Below are 16,068 nucleotides of genomic sequence, written 5' to 3'. Positions count from 1 at the left end.
TAAACCTGGAGCTTTTATGGAACTCCTTAAAAAAATCAGGAAATTTGGCATTCCACTCAGTTAGCACCATTAGAATATTCCAGTCAGGCCTTACTTGCCACCCTACCTAACACACACAAAATGTTAGAGGAACTCAGCAGGTCGGGCAGCATGTATAGACATGAATAAACAAAGGCCCTTCATCAGGACTGGAAAGGAAGGGGGAAGACGCCAGAGTAAAAAGGTGAAGGGAGGGAGTGGAGGATAGCTGGAAGGAGATAGGTGAAGCCAGATGGGAAGGAAAGACAAAGGGCTGGAGAGGAAAAAATTCTGATAGGAGAGGAGAGTGGACCATAGGAGAAAGGGAAGGAGGAGGGGACCCAGGGGGAGCTGATAGGCAGGTGGGAAGAGATAAGGGGCTAGAGTGGAGAATAACAAGAAGAGGGGAAGGAGGGAGGGAATTCTTTTTTACTGAATGAGAAATGCATGCCACTTGACCTGATATTTTTGTTATGAAACATGTTGCATATGCTGAGTGCGTTGAATTTTCATCACGGGCCTCACCTTTGAGCAAGCACAAAACGAGGCTCTAAAATTCAGCACTTGCATCTGAATAGGACTTCCGAGAACCTCAGTTGTCTGCTGTGAGTGTCTGTGGAAACTCCCATGGGTTGCATGGAGAGTCCTTGTCATGTTATATTTAGGCAGAGGCTCAGTTCAAGAACTACTCAGCATTATTTTTATTGTTTGGAACAATTAATTGGTAGGTAATCCATTTCAATGCTAAGTTTCTACTTGTGTCTCATTAACTTATTTGAAAATAAATGTTGCGATCAAAGTCAGACTAAAAAAAAGTTTTATTGAAGATCTTTTTTGAACTCATTGAAGCAGGTAAGTATAAACAGCGTAAAAGGGTAACTTAGTTTTGCAGCTCATGAAATATTTAATTAGTTTCAATTCAATTTGTTATCTGGAATGGTTTCCAAACATACAGATCTGTGGATTGCATCTTTTCAATATACTATTTGAACAAAATGTATAATTTGTTAAAAATTTCAACAGAAAAGAGAGAAAGAACATCTGATTAATTGGACAACTCAAATGAGATCAAACCTGGAATTCTAGGAGTCAATTTTAGGGACGACATTGTTCACATTTACCATAAACCACACAGATGGGATTATTACTGAGTGTGGGCAGCTCATGCCCTCCTCATCTCTCCTCTGCAGAGATGTCCTTGTATTCTGAGACTATGCCCTCTGGTCCTAGACTCTACCACTATTGGAAACAGCCCATCCATATCCATACATCCAATCTATTTGCACCTTTCAGTATTCAATAAGTTTCAAAGAGATATCCCCTCATTTTTCTAAACTCCAGAGAGTACGGGCCCAGAGCCATCAAATACCCCTCATGCATTAACCGTTACTTTCCTGGGATCATTCTCATAAAACTCCTCTGGACCCTTTCCAATGCCAGCAATCCTTTCTTAGATATGGGGCCCAAAATTGCTCACAATACTCCAGATGTGTTCTGATCAATGTCACAACCACGGATTCGGCAGCGCAGTAGATATGGCAATTGTGCTTGTGAGCTTGCACATGTCAGCTAATTATTAGTTAATCGTGATAGTATTCAACCCCATGCTTGTCGTCATAGTGCTTGTCGAGACTTAGACAGAGCAGTGCAACGCTTCGCTGCTGTTTTGCATTCAATCTTCCCTGAGGTATTGGACTTCCAAGTCAACTGACTCTGAAGACTAGTGGTATTCGTTTACTGTTTAGCTATTCTTTTCAGCCGCAGTGTAGGCTTTGTTTTCCTTTTGAGAGTTTTAGTTAACGGCCCTGTTTGGCCTAGAGTTTATTGTTTATTTTCCCTTTAACACTGTTCATATTAAAGTCTGTGAACTATCGACCTGCTTCAGTGTCTCTCATTCCGCACTTGGGCCATATCCGAACCCAGTAACAATCAATGCCCTACAAAGTCTCAACATTACATCCTTGCTTTTATGTACTGGTTGCCCCGAAATAAATGCTAACATTGCATTTACCTTCCTTATCACCATCTTAACCTGGATTTTGGGAATCCTACACTCGGACTCCAGAGTCCCTTTGCAGCTCCGATTTCTGAATTTTCTCCCTGTTTAGAAAATAGTCTATGCCTTTATTCCTTCTAACAAAAAGCATGACCATATACTTCCCAACACTGTATTCCATCTGCATATTCCAACTTGTCCAAGCCTTTCAGCAGATTCCTCAACATGCTTCCTCAACACTACCTGTCCCTCCACCTACCTTTGCATTATTATTATTGGAGACTTGGCCAGAAAGTCATCATACCCAGAACTGATGTGAGCTCCATAGTCCCAGACTTGTAACTAGATGCTTGTACAGTGCCAGAAATGGGGCTCACACACAACACACATGGGGGTCTGGACAGGTGTTGTGTGCATCCTAATCCATACTGTGACCCAATGTCCTCCAGAGCCTGATAATTTCCCAAAGATACTGGGGACATAGAAACATAGAAACATAGAAAATAGGTGCAGGAGTAGGCCATTCGGCCCTTTGAGCCTGCACCGCCATTCAGTATGATCATGGCTGCTCATCCAACTCAGAACCCTGTACCAGCCTTCTCTCCATACCCCCGATCCCTTTAGCCACAAGGGCCATATCTAACTCCCTCTTAAATATAGCCAATGAACTGGCCTCAACTGTTTCCTGTAGCAGGGAATTCCACAGATTCACCACTCTCTGTGTGAAGAAGTTTTTCCTAATCTCGGTCTTAAAAGGCTTCCCCTTTATCCTCAAACTGTGACCCTTCGTTCTGGACTTCCCCATCATCGGGAACAATCTTCCTGCATCTAGCCTGTCCAATCCCTTTAGGATTTTGTACGTTTCAATAAGATCCCCCCTCAATCTTCTAAATTCCAACGAGTATAAACCTAGTCGATCCAGTCTTTCACCATATGAAAGTCCTGCCATCCCAGGAATCAATCTGGTGAACCTTCTTTGTACTCCCTCTATGGCAAGGATGTCTTTCTTCAGATTAGGGGACCAAAACTGCACACAATACTCCAGATGTGGTCTCACCAAGGCCTTGTACAACTGCAGTAGTACTTCCTTGCTCCTGTACTCGAATCTCTTGCTATGAATGCCAGCATACCATTCGCCTTTTTCACCGCCTGCTGTACCTGCATGCCTACTTTCAATGACTGGTGTATAATGACACCCAGATCTCGTTGCACCTCCCCTTTTCCTAATCGGCCACCATTCAGATAATAATCTGTTTTCCTGTTTTTGCCACCAAAGCGGATAACCTCACATTTATCCACATTAAATTGCATCTGCCATGAATTTGCCCACTCACCTAACCTATCCAAGTCACCCTGCATCCTCTTAGCATCCTCCTCACAGCTAACACTGCCGCCCAGCTTCGTGTCATCCGCAAACTTGGAGATGCTGCATTTAATTCCCTCATCTAAGTCATTAATATATATTGCAAACAACTGGGGTCCCAGCACTGAGCCTTGCAGTACTCCACTAGTCACTGCCTGCCATTCTGAAAAGGTCCCGTTTATTCCCACTCTTTGCTTCCTATCTGTCAGCCAGTTCTCTATCCACGTCAATACCTTACCCCCAATACCGTGTAGTTCAAGTTTGCACACTAATCTCCTGTGTGGGACCTTGTCAAAAGCCTTTTGACAATCCAAATACACCACATCCACTGTTCTCCCCTACACTCTACTAGTTACATCCTCAAAAAATTCTATGAGATTCGTCAGACATGATTTTCCTTTCACAAATGCATGCTGACTTTGTCCGATGATTTCACTGCTTTCCAAATGTGCTGTTATCACATCTTTGATAACTGACTCTAGCATTTTCCCCACCACCGATGTAAGGCTAACCGGTCTATAGTTCCCCGGTTTCTCTCTCCATCCTTTTTTTAAAAAGTGGGGCTACATTAGTCACCCTCCAATCCTCAGAAACTAGTCCAGAATCTAAAGAGTTTTGAAAAATTATCAATAATGCATCCACTATTTCTTGGGCTACTTCCTTAAGCACTTTGGGATGCAGACCATCTGGCCCTGGGGATTTATCTGCCTTTAATCCCTTCAATTTACCTAACATCACTTCCCTACTAACATGTATTTCCCCTCAGTTCCTCCATCTCACTGGACCCTCTGTCCCCTACTATTTCATAGTCCCCTACATAGTCATAGTCATAGTCGTACTTTATTGATCCTGGGGGACAAGGGATGAATTCTGTAGAGTTCCCAGGAAAGAGAGCTGGACTGGCCAGAAGATTTCTCCCAGCACTGATTTACTTCACCAGAAGTCATCTTCTGTGTTTCTAACATATCAACATTCATAAAGTGAATTGGCTCATTTAAATATTATCACATTTGGTGATTTCTCTTTTGAATCTTAAGGGTAAGGGTTGCTGCAAGAAGAGCATTTCTTCTGGTTTTAAGTCTATCTAATGTCTAATTAATTATCATATTGTAATTATAGAAATCAACAGAGATTCCAGTATTCCCAGGAGGTTACGTTGTTCCTGCAAATCAGGAGCCATATATTTTTCTGTGATCTCTTCTGTCTGCCTCATCCTGCTCAGAAATCAATATTAAAACTATTGACTGTTAACCATAAATGGTGATATTTATTTTCCTCGGATGTTGGCCTTGCACATAAGTGGCTCTGCCCAGAATGACCATTTTGGGGGAGCTTGCCCCAAAATAGTCATTAGACCCTCAACAGGAAAGTGCAAAGGGACAACTGCCAGTTTCAGACACCAACTAGCAATGCCACAGAGTAATACAGCACAGATACAAGGCGATCAGGTCAACTCGTCCACGCACATCAAAAATGTTTGAATTTCCTCAGTATTTATATATGGACCTCAGGACTTGTGATTTAAGCCTGCAGTGTTGTTCATTTAATGCCTGAAAAACGAAGTTGGATTTACAAGCCATTCAGTAAAATTATAGAGGTACTGGAACAGTCAAGCATTTTATAGGAGTTAAAAGTTAATTTCAGAGGTCTGGAAAAGATCTAAACTGCATCTTCAACAATTATCCCTTTTTCTATTTTTTTAATTGTCAATGAATAATTGGGAGGGAGATTTAACCTGAGGGCTAATGTTTGGGTACCGATAAGGATTTAAGTCTTGCAAAAAAAAAATGGAAGCTGGCTAGCATGGACCAATCAAAGTTTTTGTTGCAGATTTTGGATGTAACCATTTCCAAATCAATAAATCACTTGCCAGGGTAGCAGATTTCCTTTCCAGAATGAACTACGTGGAGCTTCATTGCCACCATAGTTGGCTGATGTATAGCAGAGTTAAGGATCTTCTGCACTGACTCAGCAAACACAAATCTATGGAGACAGACAGATAGACACAGACACAGACACACACAGACAGACACACACACACACACACACACACACACACACAGAATCTAAGGACACACAAATTCACTCTAACCACACACATTTACACTCTAAGTACATTTAGGCCCCGCATTAAAAGAATTCCCACACAAAAATCTCCCACCCAGAAATGGGGTGGAGGAAAGTAATTTTCAATCCTAAGAGACAGCCTGAGAAAAAGGCAACTTATTCCAGATGTAACTGTTAAACAGTTTAAAATTTCCCTAATAGCACTGTGGAACTTGACCTTGTATCTGCAAGTTGTTAATCCCAGTTGTGGGATTACAAAAAGCACAAAAACTGAATTTATAACAGAAAATGTAATTGACTTGAGATAATAACTCTGTTTCTCTCTCAATTGATGCTACCTGAGCTGCTGAGATTTTCCAGGATGTTCTGTTCTTATTTCTGTCAGATTATTATTTGAACAATACCATAGTGCCATTATACCCATTCTCATCTCATTATTGAGCTGCAGCTTCTCTTGTAAAATTGTTCAATTCTCCCCTCAGCCAGTCCTCACAAACACCTGGCATCCAGCCCATTCTCACTCTCATTTTATGCTCTTTATCCCGGGGCACTTTCCACTCAGAACTGTCCTTGTGAACGCAGGGCCAAGAGCACTAGAAGGTGACAAATGATAGTGCAAGGGACACTGACAATAAAGCACTGAAAATAAGGCTTTTTTCTTTGGAGCGAAAGAGGATGAGAGGTGACTTGGTAGAGGTGTAGAAGATAGTTCAAGGCATAGATCAAGTGGACAGCCAGAGACTTTTTCCCAGGGGAGAAATGACTAATACTAGGGGGCATAATTTTAAGATAATTGGAGAAAAGTCTATATATAAGTTCTTAGCACAGCATGTGGTGGGTGCAAGGAATGCCCTGCCAGGATTGGTTGTTGATGCAGTTACATTAGGGGCATTTAAGAAATTCTAAGAGAGGCACATAGATGATAAAAAAATGGAGTACTATGTCGGAGGGAAGGGTTAGATTGATCTTAGAGTAGGATAGTAGGTCGGCACAACATCGCAGGCTGAAAGGCCTGTACTGCGCTGTAGTATTCTATTTTCAACAACCAGCAATTCTATCATTGGAGGTGGTGAGGTGGATGGAGTCCTGGAGAAAGGTAACCACATTTGAGTTACAACTGGCTCCATAGATAAAGTTCACCCTCAGCCCCTTTCAGCACATCGGCCACTGTAATCCCCTGCTTCAGGATATTGCAGGGTTTGTCAATGATACAATGTACTCTGGAATATTCCATTCCAGAGCACTTACGAAGGAAGTTATTGCTGCCTTGCCTCCGACAGGTTCCAATCTTTGTTTCGCCTTAATACCATTGGAACAAAGAGCACCCGGTGAGGTTTCAAGGCACAACTTCATTCCTCAGGACCCCTGTCATAAACATCTGGAGTACTGATGGAGAACTACCCCAAGAGAGGCAGTTTGATGAACCTGCAGAGTATATGATGGCCTTGTCAAAGTATTTTCCATGTTTCATTTATTACCATCCAACAAGGAGGCTGCCTCCAGCTGCTTCTTCTGTGTCAAGGTCCACACCGGACAATACTGAACCACAGGAATCTCAGAGTTTGAAAGATATATGCCAGCTTCCCTCACTGATGTCCAGAAGTAAATTTTACATACAGGTTTGATATCAAATGAGAGTTGAATTCAAAATGTAAACCCTCTTTGTCCAGAACCACAGCGTACTGGAAATTTGCTCATATATTGTTGTTCTTGTTTAGTGCCATAGAATTGAAAGTGGACTTTCCTGGTGTGAGGTGAGGTGAGGTGAGGGCCTCCAGCAGTCAGAATTGACCATGGATATTGCACCCTAGCTGTCTAGATGTGCGAACCTGGGCAGTACGATATAGAGAGCAAGCTGTTGCCCATGTAGCAAGCTTCCTCTCGCCACGCATCTGATGAACCCCAAAGGAATGGCAGAGACCGATACAGTTTGACACTAGCAGCATCGCGGGAATTGTCAGACAGCATTGAACTTCATGTAGGACTGCTTTAGGGACTCCAAATCCAGATTATTTTCTTGGGGGGTTACTCCCGAAGCCTTCCTCATGAGTGGGTATAGCCACAAGACAGCGAAAATTTGAGATCAGAGTTTTCCTTCTAGATGAGCTGCCAACCACAGCTGACAAACCCCATCTGCCCAACTGGTTTGAAGGCATCAGTAACCCATCTCCTGTCAGTAGAAACAGTTTCACCAGGCTTAGTAGCTAAGCCACAGGCGAAGGCCGGGAGTTGAACTTGGTTGTCAGAAGCTATTTGAGGTGCACACCATTGGGAGCATCTAATAGCTAGTGGGAGCTTGTCCCCATTACCACCCCCACCCCCACCCCCGGTTATAATAACAGAATGAGATCATAGAAAATAGGAGCTGGATTAGATCATTCAATTCCTAAATGGATTGGAGTTTCTCAGTGATGTACCATTTGCTGTTTCTTCATTTTGAACAGTCATGGCCTAGTGAATCCACTTTTTAAAGGAGGTTTTAAGATTATCTTTAAATCTTTCCCTCCAGTAATATTTTTTGACAGAATTCAGAATAGACTGTGTGTTTAGCAATCTAATTTTGGGCTTGTGAAAATGTGACCTGGAGCATAAATAAGATAGTGGTGGAAATCAGCGGGCTTCTCCAACATCTTGTTGTTTTTGCTCCAGTTCCCGGCATCTGCAGTCTCTTGTGTCAATAATGTGACCTGTACCTTGGAGCCAAATGAGTACAACTTGGGCCTCTGTGCTAGGGATATTTACTTGGAACAGGGCCTTGGCTTATCCTGCTATGGATTTGGAGGATTTTACAAAGACAGCATTAGTGATATCTCTCCAGTGTTTTAAATTGCCTGTTGTGGTAGCTCTTGCCTCAGAAGTGTAGGGATCACTGCTAGCTATTAGAACAAGAATTTTATCCCAGTTTACAAGTCTTAATGTCCAAAGACTCTCACCCTCAGTCACCTGAAGGCCGTGTTGCTGGGCTAACAGCCATAGTGAAGTGGGCATTATTTACTAAGTGTCTAGCAGTGAGTCTTATTGCTGCAGGGCAGTGCTGTGCATCAGAGGGTGATCTTTGCTTTTCAGATGTTAAATTTAAAACCCACTTTCTCATGTGCCTCAACAAACAGGTCAGTGGTGATTTTGAGCTCATTCTCCAAACATGCACATATGTGAACACTGTCATAGAAAAGTATTGCACAGAAACAGGCCGTTCAGCCCGTCCAATCGATGCTGAGCCATTTAGACTGCCAACTCCCATCAACCTGCACCAGGCCCACAGCCCTCCACTATCCAAACTTCTCTTAAACATTGAAATCAAGCTCGTATGCACCACTTGCATTTGCAGCTTGTTCCACACACTCTCACGACCCTCTAAGTGAAGAAGTTTCCCCTCATGTTCCCCTCAAACTTCTCACTTTCATCCTTAACCCATGACCTCCAGTTGTAGTCCCACCTAACCTCAGTGGAAAAGTCCTGCTTGCATTTACCCTATGCCCCTCATCATACCTATATCAAATCTCCTCTCAATCAATGTTCAATGTTCAACTGTCAATGTTCCAAGGAATTACGTCCTAACCTGTGCAATATTTCAATAAAACTCAGGTCTTCCAGACCTGACAACATCTTTGTAAATTTCCTCTGTACTCTTTCAACATTATTAACAATTTTCCTGTAGATAGGTGACCAAAACTGTACACAATGTTCCAAATTAGGTCTCATCAATTTCTTAAACAACTTCAACATAACATCCCAACTCCCGTACTCAATACTTTAACTTATGAAGGTCAATGTGCCAAAAGTTTTCTTTGTGACCCTATCAATCTGTGACACCACTTCAATGAATTATGGACCTGTATTCCCTGATCCCTTTGTTCTATTGCACTGCTCATTTGCTGTGTAAGACCTACCCTGGTTGATCCTACCAAAGTACAACACTTTAGTGCAACAAATTGTCTGCCTACTCACTGATTAAATTTGCGGTGACCTTGGTAGTGGAGTGAAGACAATGTTGACTGAACAGTTACCAATTTGTCCTGCAGATTAGCTCAATTTCAGCAGAGAACCTGAAACTTGATGGAGGTGAGTTTGCAAGAATTTCTAGGGCATTGATACAGCCTTTGCATGACATCATTTTCCACTGAGAATGGATCTCTTGTCGATCAGTTAGTTGCACTCATGGCCTGCATGACATCAAGAAGCAGAGATTAGGTGGAGTTGAATTTCTGCGGGCAGCAGAATATGGGAAAGATGTGCCACAGTCTTTCTTCACTGACAGTTTCGTAAGTTCAAATATGGCCAGTGCATAGTCAGTGTTTGGTTTTCTTTTGGAGGTGAAACTACAAATCAGCATCTTCTCTACAGTGTAATGGGTTTTGAAATATTTCACCTCGTAATATTCCACATGAAATGTTAGGTAGAAACATAAATAAGTTAATTTAAAATATAAAGAAGTGTTATTATATTTGCAAGTCAATGATAAAAGGATTTTAGTTACTGAGTAATTTAGCATGAATTACTGTGAATCCTAAGCCTGTTACCTTTACATTTAGTACTAATGTCAGAGTATCAAAATGTGTGCTGCACTGTTAAAATCAAATCTAAGAAAAGTATTTTCACCTGTTCTTCAGCAATGACATATAGTGGTAACTGAATATGAGAAATACATCAAATAAAGCAAAACATGCAGTTTCAATCTATTGTTGGATGCACTGTTGGCACAAACTAAGTTTTATGGGAGACAGTTTTGTGCGAGCTAACATTTCTGTAGTAGAAGCTAAATTCCTTGATTTTCCACAGTAGTGAGTAATTTTGTCTGATTGACTTCAGTCAAAATGAAAGTTAGGAGAAATAGTTAAAGGAAGCTGATCCAATATTGCAGTATTATCCTTTGTCTTCCAAAGTCAAAATTGCATGCCTAAAATTGTTGATCCCTGTGAAGGTAAGAAACAGGTACTCAGTGGAGGCATCCTGTATCATCAAGCAACAGGAGCAAAGTTGAGATTTGTAGACGAGATTTGCCATGTCACTCTTCTCAGAGCGGGACTGAGACATATACTGATTACATGTGCAATGTAAAAGCCGCAATGTATTTGCTTCATAATATACACACCAACTCACTGTTGCATCATTAAATGATGTGTACAGTGTTTTGGTACTCCTCCTGTTCAGATATTAACTTCGATAGCCCTCAGATTTCTGATCCCATGGAGAGTCAAAGTTGTCAGCTGGCTTTCTACTATTCAGCTGCAATCCAGAAGTATATATCGACTGCCAGAAGATATAAACACTTACTCATAAATATGACAGCTGATTGTTACCACTCTTGCTCCGTCTAGGACTTGTGATAAATGCCATTTCCACTAATCAATGAAAGTGCATTCCTATGATAAACCACAGAGGATTAAACACTCCTGTATATGGCCAAGGACTGTCTCTCTCCTAACAGGACCAGAGGAACACAAATAATGTTATTTTTTAAAAATGCAGTACAGCAGTTTCAGACCCGCTGCCAGTTGATGTCTTCACAGTTAAGCCCAGACAAAATTAAACAGCAGCGCACATACATGGTGTGAAATTCCATTATCTTTGTGTGGTTGTGTCAAAGTCAGGAGAATATTCAACTGGACTAAGTTCTGGAATTTATGAAGAACGCTGTAGTATTCCAAATGTAGTAGTCTGGTAGAAATTCACTTGATTATACATAGTTTGGTTCCCTAAGGTTGTTAGACCCGGGGTGGTAATGGGGATAAGCTCCCACTACCTATTAAAGCTCCTAATGGCATGCATCTCAAATAGCCTCCAACAACCAAGTCCAACCTTGGCCTTCGTGTCTGGCTTAGCTACTAATCCTGGCGGAACTGTTTCTGCGGGCAGAAGGGTGGGCGAAGGCGGGTTACTGGCACCTTAGAGCCAGTCACTTCGGGCAGATGGAGTTTGTCTGCCATGGTTGGCAGCTCATCTAGGAGCTCTGGTATCAAACCTCCACTGCCTTGCAGCTATGAAGACTTTGGGAGTAAACCCTGAGGAGAAATCTGGCGTTGGAGTCCCTAAGGTAGCCCTACATTGAATTCAAGGCTGCCTGGCAACACTGTTGGGACAAAACAGTATATTCCTTTGGATTCATGAGTTGTGTGGAGAGGAGGAGTCTGCTACACAGGCAATAGCTTGCTCTCCATATCATACGGCTCTAGCCTGTGTACTAACTTGCATATCATGCAGACAGCTGGGACTACATTCACGGCCAACCCTGACCAACAGAGGTCCTCTTCCACATCGTCCATTTTCAATACAGTAGAGACTCCCATTTAGCTGAGATTGAGCTATTTTGTACATATATTTATTTTTATATAAATATGACTACAATATATATGTTTTTGTTCTAAGCATCATTCACTTAAAAAGTGGAAAGTGTTGTAATGAGGATCCTGTCTCCCAAATTATTTCTGCTTCAGTAGCTGCCATCATTATTTCCACAGCAAGTAGTGATCTGATATTCAGGGAATCATAATGAGACTGTTAATAAGACCTGACACCCTCAGGCGCACACTCTACTAGCCTAAGAAAGATAATATTCTCCTTGTTCTTTTATCCTGCATTCATATCACATGTTTTATATTTATATGAAATGTAGTGACATCACCAAATAGCTCTTAAGCCTGGTTTCATGTAACTTTACCACAGAATTCTTGTACAACCCATATTGCAAGTATTAAACTTTTTTATAAGTTATTTGACAGCAGCCTCAATAAAGGAGCCTGGCCCATAACAGCAAAGAAAATATTAGCAGAGCTTTGACACTGAGGCTGTCAAAGCAAAAACAAAACTCCTTTAACTTAAAGAAGATGGGTTTCAGATGTCCCTGCAGTACAATATCTGCAGAATCAAGCCAAAATGTAATTGGTGGAACAATACCAGTACAGCTGTTTAATGCTAAAAGTAGACACTATCATGCTTGCGGATCAGCCAAGTCGATACTACTTACATGTTATTCCTACGGATGGCCTTGTTCTGTTTTTCTTTTTAAATTCCATTTTATCTTACAGCAGGTGGTGTAACAGCAGCCAAAGACCAACACAAGGGCAATGGATTCATAAAAACAACAGATTCTGCTGATGCTGGAAATCCAGAGCAACACACACAAAGTGCTGGAGGAACTCAGCAAGTCAGGCAGCCTCTATGAAGAGGCATAAACAGTCAATCTTTTGGGCTCAGATCCATCATCAGGACTCTTCATCATTGGCCTTGGTCACTGAGAGTAACCAATCTGAAGAGCTATGTATCATAATAAAGTTCAGCTCGTATCATTTCAACCAATTGCATTATAGACAACCTAAATGCACATTTTGTTACAAGGCAGATGTGTTTTGTGTTTAAGACAAAGAGATTGGGCATTTTGGCCAAAAGCGGAGCACCTTGCATTGTGTTTGCATGTCAAAATCATTCTTCTCCAGCAAGGAAACCATTTTAATGGTTGGAATATATGACTAAACATTACTGCTTATTTGAAAGCAAATTTAATTTTGGAAAATATGCTGAAAAGTTCATTAGCCGTTCTCTGCCTTCTGCTGACCTTCTAAGATGTGCTATAGTGTAACTTAGCAAAGATTTTGAATGTTAGAAATGTATTTTTATTAAGTCGCTATACTCTGGAATGGATCTTGCAGACACTATGCTGCTGCTTACACAGATGTAAACATCAAACTGGCAAATGTCAGAATAATTTGCAGGTATCACTCCTGAACAAATAAAAATTCTATTAACCTTCCTCCTTCTATGAGAACTCTGACTCCTCAGGCTTAGTGAATTGCAGGCAAGAGCACGTTTCCTCTGAGGGGAGCGAAGGAATCTGAACACCACAAGGCAACGACGATGCTCTCTGACGGTGATTGCTTTGCATACAAGTGTTGGGCAGATCTCTCTGCCAAAATTGACACTTGTGGTAGTGACGTTAGTTCACTAGCATAAACCATCAGGGCTGACTTGATGAGAATGTCCAGGAAAACAAGGATCTAATTAGCGGCAGATGCAAGCCTTCTCTGCCTTCACCCTCTTCTTTCCTTGGAGTCAAGTTCTTGCTCCACTTCTGTTGATTGTGAGGTGGTGGGTGAACCCAGCTGGAGACCCCATGACTCTATTGCAAGTGGGGCAGCTGGGCTCAGACAGGGTGAATGAGAATTGCTGCACTCCTTCCTCTGTTTACAATGGGCTTCTGTGTCCTCCGACTGAATGGACTGCAGGTTCCGAACACAACTACGTGTACTCTTTATCCAGTTTTCAAGGTAATGGCAGGGATGTTAAATTTTCTTCAAGGAAATTGAAAGGCCCAGATAGAGTCTGTGTGGAGAGGATGTTTCCAAGAGTGAAAAAGTCTAGGACCAGAGAGTACAGCCTCAGAACAGAAGGACATCACTTTAGAACAGAGATGAGGAGCAATTTCTTTAGCCAGAGGGTGGTGAACCTCTGGAATTTGTTGCCACAGACAGCAGGGGGTCCAAGTCGTTGGACATACTGTATTTCAGGCAGGGTTGATCGGTACTTAATTAGTAAGACCATCGAAAGTTATGGGGAGAAGGCAGAAGAATGGGATTGAAAGGAAAATAAGCCAGCCTTGATCGAATGGCAGAGTAAACCCAATAGGCTGATTGGCTTATTTCTGCTCCAGTGTCTTATGGTCTTATATAAAGTTGAGAAAGACTTTGAATTGACTCCTCAGTCCATGTGGTAAAGTCTGGCTATGTTGGAGCTTGAAATAGAATGTACATTTTAAGAGTCTGTTACCAGGCTAGCAAACTAAATGGTCAGTCTATTGGAGATGCCTGAGCACAAACTACCCCAACGGTGCTGTCATGGTTCACTTATCCTTCCCTGCAGCATTCTGCAGGGAAGTCCTGGTGAAACAGCCCCTAATGAAGCTTAATAACCAGACATTGATAGTAACCCTGGGTTTCCTTTCGTAAAAGCATTCCAAATGCAAATGCAGGCCCTAGTAGGCAATGTCCCATGTGCACTTGATAATCCGAAATGTGCATGAATGTCAGAATCACAACCATTACACTTTTGTCTGGAAGAGGACTTAATAATTTCTCACAGTCACAGAGACCATTCTGTATCCATGCTAACTGGCACAGTAGGGTCCTGAATTAAAACACATAGAGCAAATACAAGTAACAAATACTTCGCCAGCATTATATGTGAAACTTGTACTCAGTTCTCTGAAATGGGAATCTGTGATGTTTCTCATGATAGAATTCGTATTATAATTTACTTAATATTCCACTAGTATGAAAAATTAACTAGATAATGAAGGCTTTATTCTGTATAACTGCTGAATCTTGTCTAAGTGAGTAAATGTTTTATATCGGTTTGGTTTTCTGAGATGCTGCTTACTCATCCATTATAAAATCGGCCAATGTGCAACCGTTTAGTTGGCTGATGGGAAACTGGGTGTTGAGATTCTATTTGCTTTTTTAGTTTCATCCCCCTGAAACAGCTGTTCCTGCTTACAGCAATTTTCTGTTTATTGCTGACTGTACATATTTTGTAACTTGATAATGTAATTGCAAAGACAACAATGTATTGGAAATATGATTAAAAACAGCTACACATTTAACCAAGTTCTCTTTCTATATGAGTGTGGCTTAATATGAAAGAAGATGCCCCATACAGTATAATTGACAGAGCTAGAAAGAATATAAAGGATGGAGCTTAGCAACAAAAAGGATTAACATTTTGTAGGTGTACACTGAAAGCCACTAAACAGTCAGCAGAAGATGGAGGGGTAAATATGTGCACCAGAAGGTATTTATAGTAAGGGAACTCCAATTTCCCCAGCATGTACTAGGATCACTTTAGTGTGAGAACTTGGCAGAGAGAATTTTTAAAGTACATGTGGAAGATCTTTCTGAACCAGTATGTGGATAGCCCTGCTAAAGAAAGGGTGATACTGGATTTAAAAATTTTTAATCTTTTATTGAAGATTAGCATAATTTGTCACATATACATCTGAATATATAGCGAAATGTGTCATTTTGAGTCAAGTCAAATCAGCGAGGATTGTGTAGGGCAGCCCACAAGTATTGCCACATTTTCGATGCCAACATATCATGCTAATTCTAGTGGAAAATGTGTCCGTCAGAGAACATTTCAGAGAGAATGAACATAACACTAAATTTTTATGGAGAAGGACAAGAATAGATTGGAAATTGAGGTCCTGAGTTGGCAGAAGGCTGATTTCAGCATGATAAAACAAGACCTGGCAAAAATGGACCAGAAGCAGCTACTTGCAGGTAAATCTACACGTGACCAATCAGTCGTTCAAAAATGAAAGGGAGAGTTCAAGGCTAATGTGTTTTGGTAATGATGAATGGTAAGAACTAGTCCAGGTAACCCTGGAGATAAAAAATTTTAATAATAAAGCATTTTAAAGTAACTATTTATCTACGGGTGTATAAAAATGTTTGTGGTAGAGTGGGTGGGGTGTGGCGAGTGATTACTTTAAAAAGTTGTTAGGAGAGCAGAGAAAGGTACAGAGTAGGATTGGTTGGAAAGATTATGGCAAGTCCCAAGCCATTTTATAAGCAAACTAAGAGCAAGGTGGTAACCAAGCAAATAGATGGACCCATTAAGGACCAAATTGGAAATC

General features: G+C 41.3%; 1 long non-coding RNA gene across 1 annotated transcript in view; it reads left to right on the top strand.

The window, feature by feature from the left end:
• Positions 1 to 15,019, top strand: part of LOC134346323 (uncharacterized) — a 50,458-nt gene extending 35,439 nt beyond the window's left edge. The window contains exon 3 of the long non-coding RNA XR_010017906.1: positions 12,470 to 15,019. This is a non-coding gene — a long non-coding RNA (uncharacterized LOC134346323). The remainder of the gene's footprint in view (positions 1 to 12,469) is intronic.
• Positions 15,020 to 16,068: the final 1,049 nt, after the last annotated feature.

Source organism: Mobula hypostoma, chromosome 5 (genome assembly GCF_963921235.1).
Source record: "Mobula hypostoma chromosome 5, sMobHyp1.1, whole genome shotgun sequence".
Classification (NCBI taxonomy): domain Eukaryota; kingdom Metazoa; phylum Chordata; class Chondrichthyes; order Myliobatiformes; family Myliobatidae; genus Mobula; species Mobula hypostoma.
This window is presented reverse-complemented; position numbering and strand designations above follow the sequence as displayed.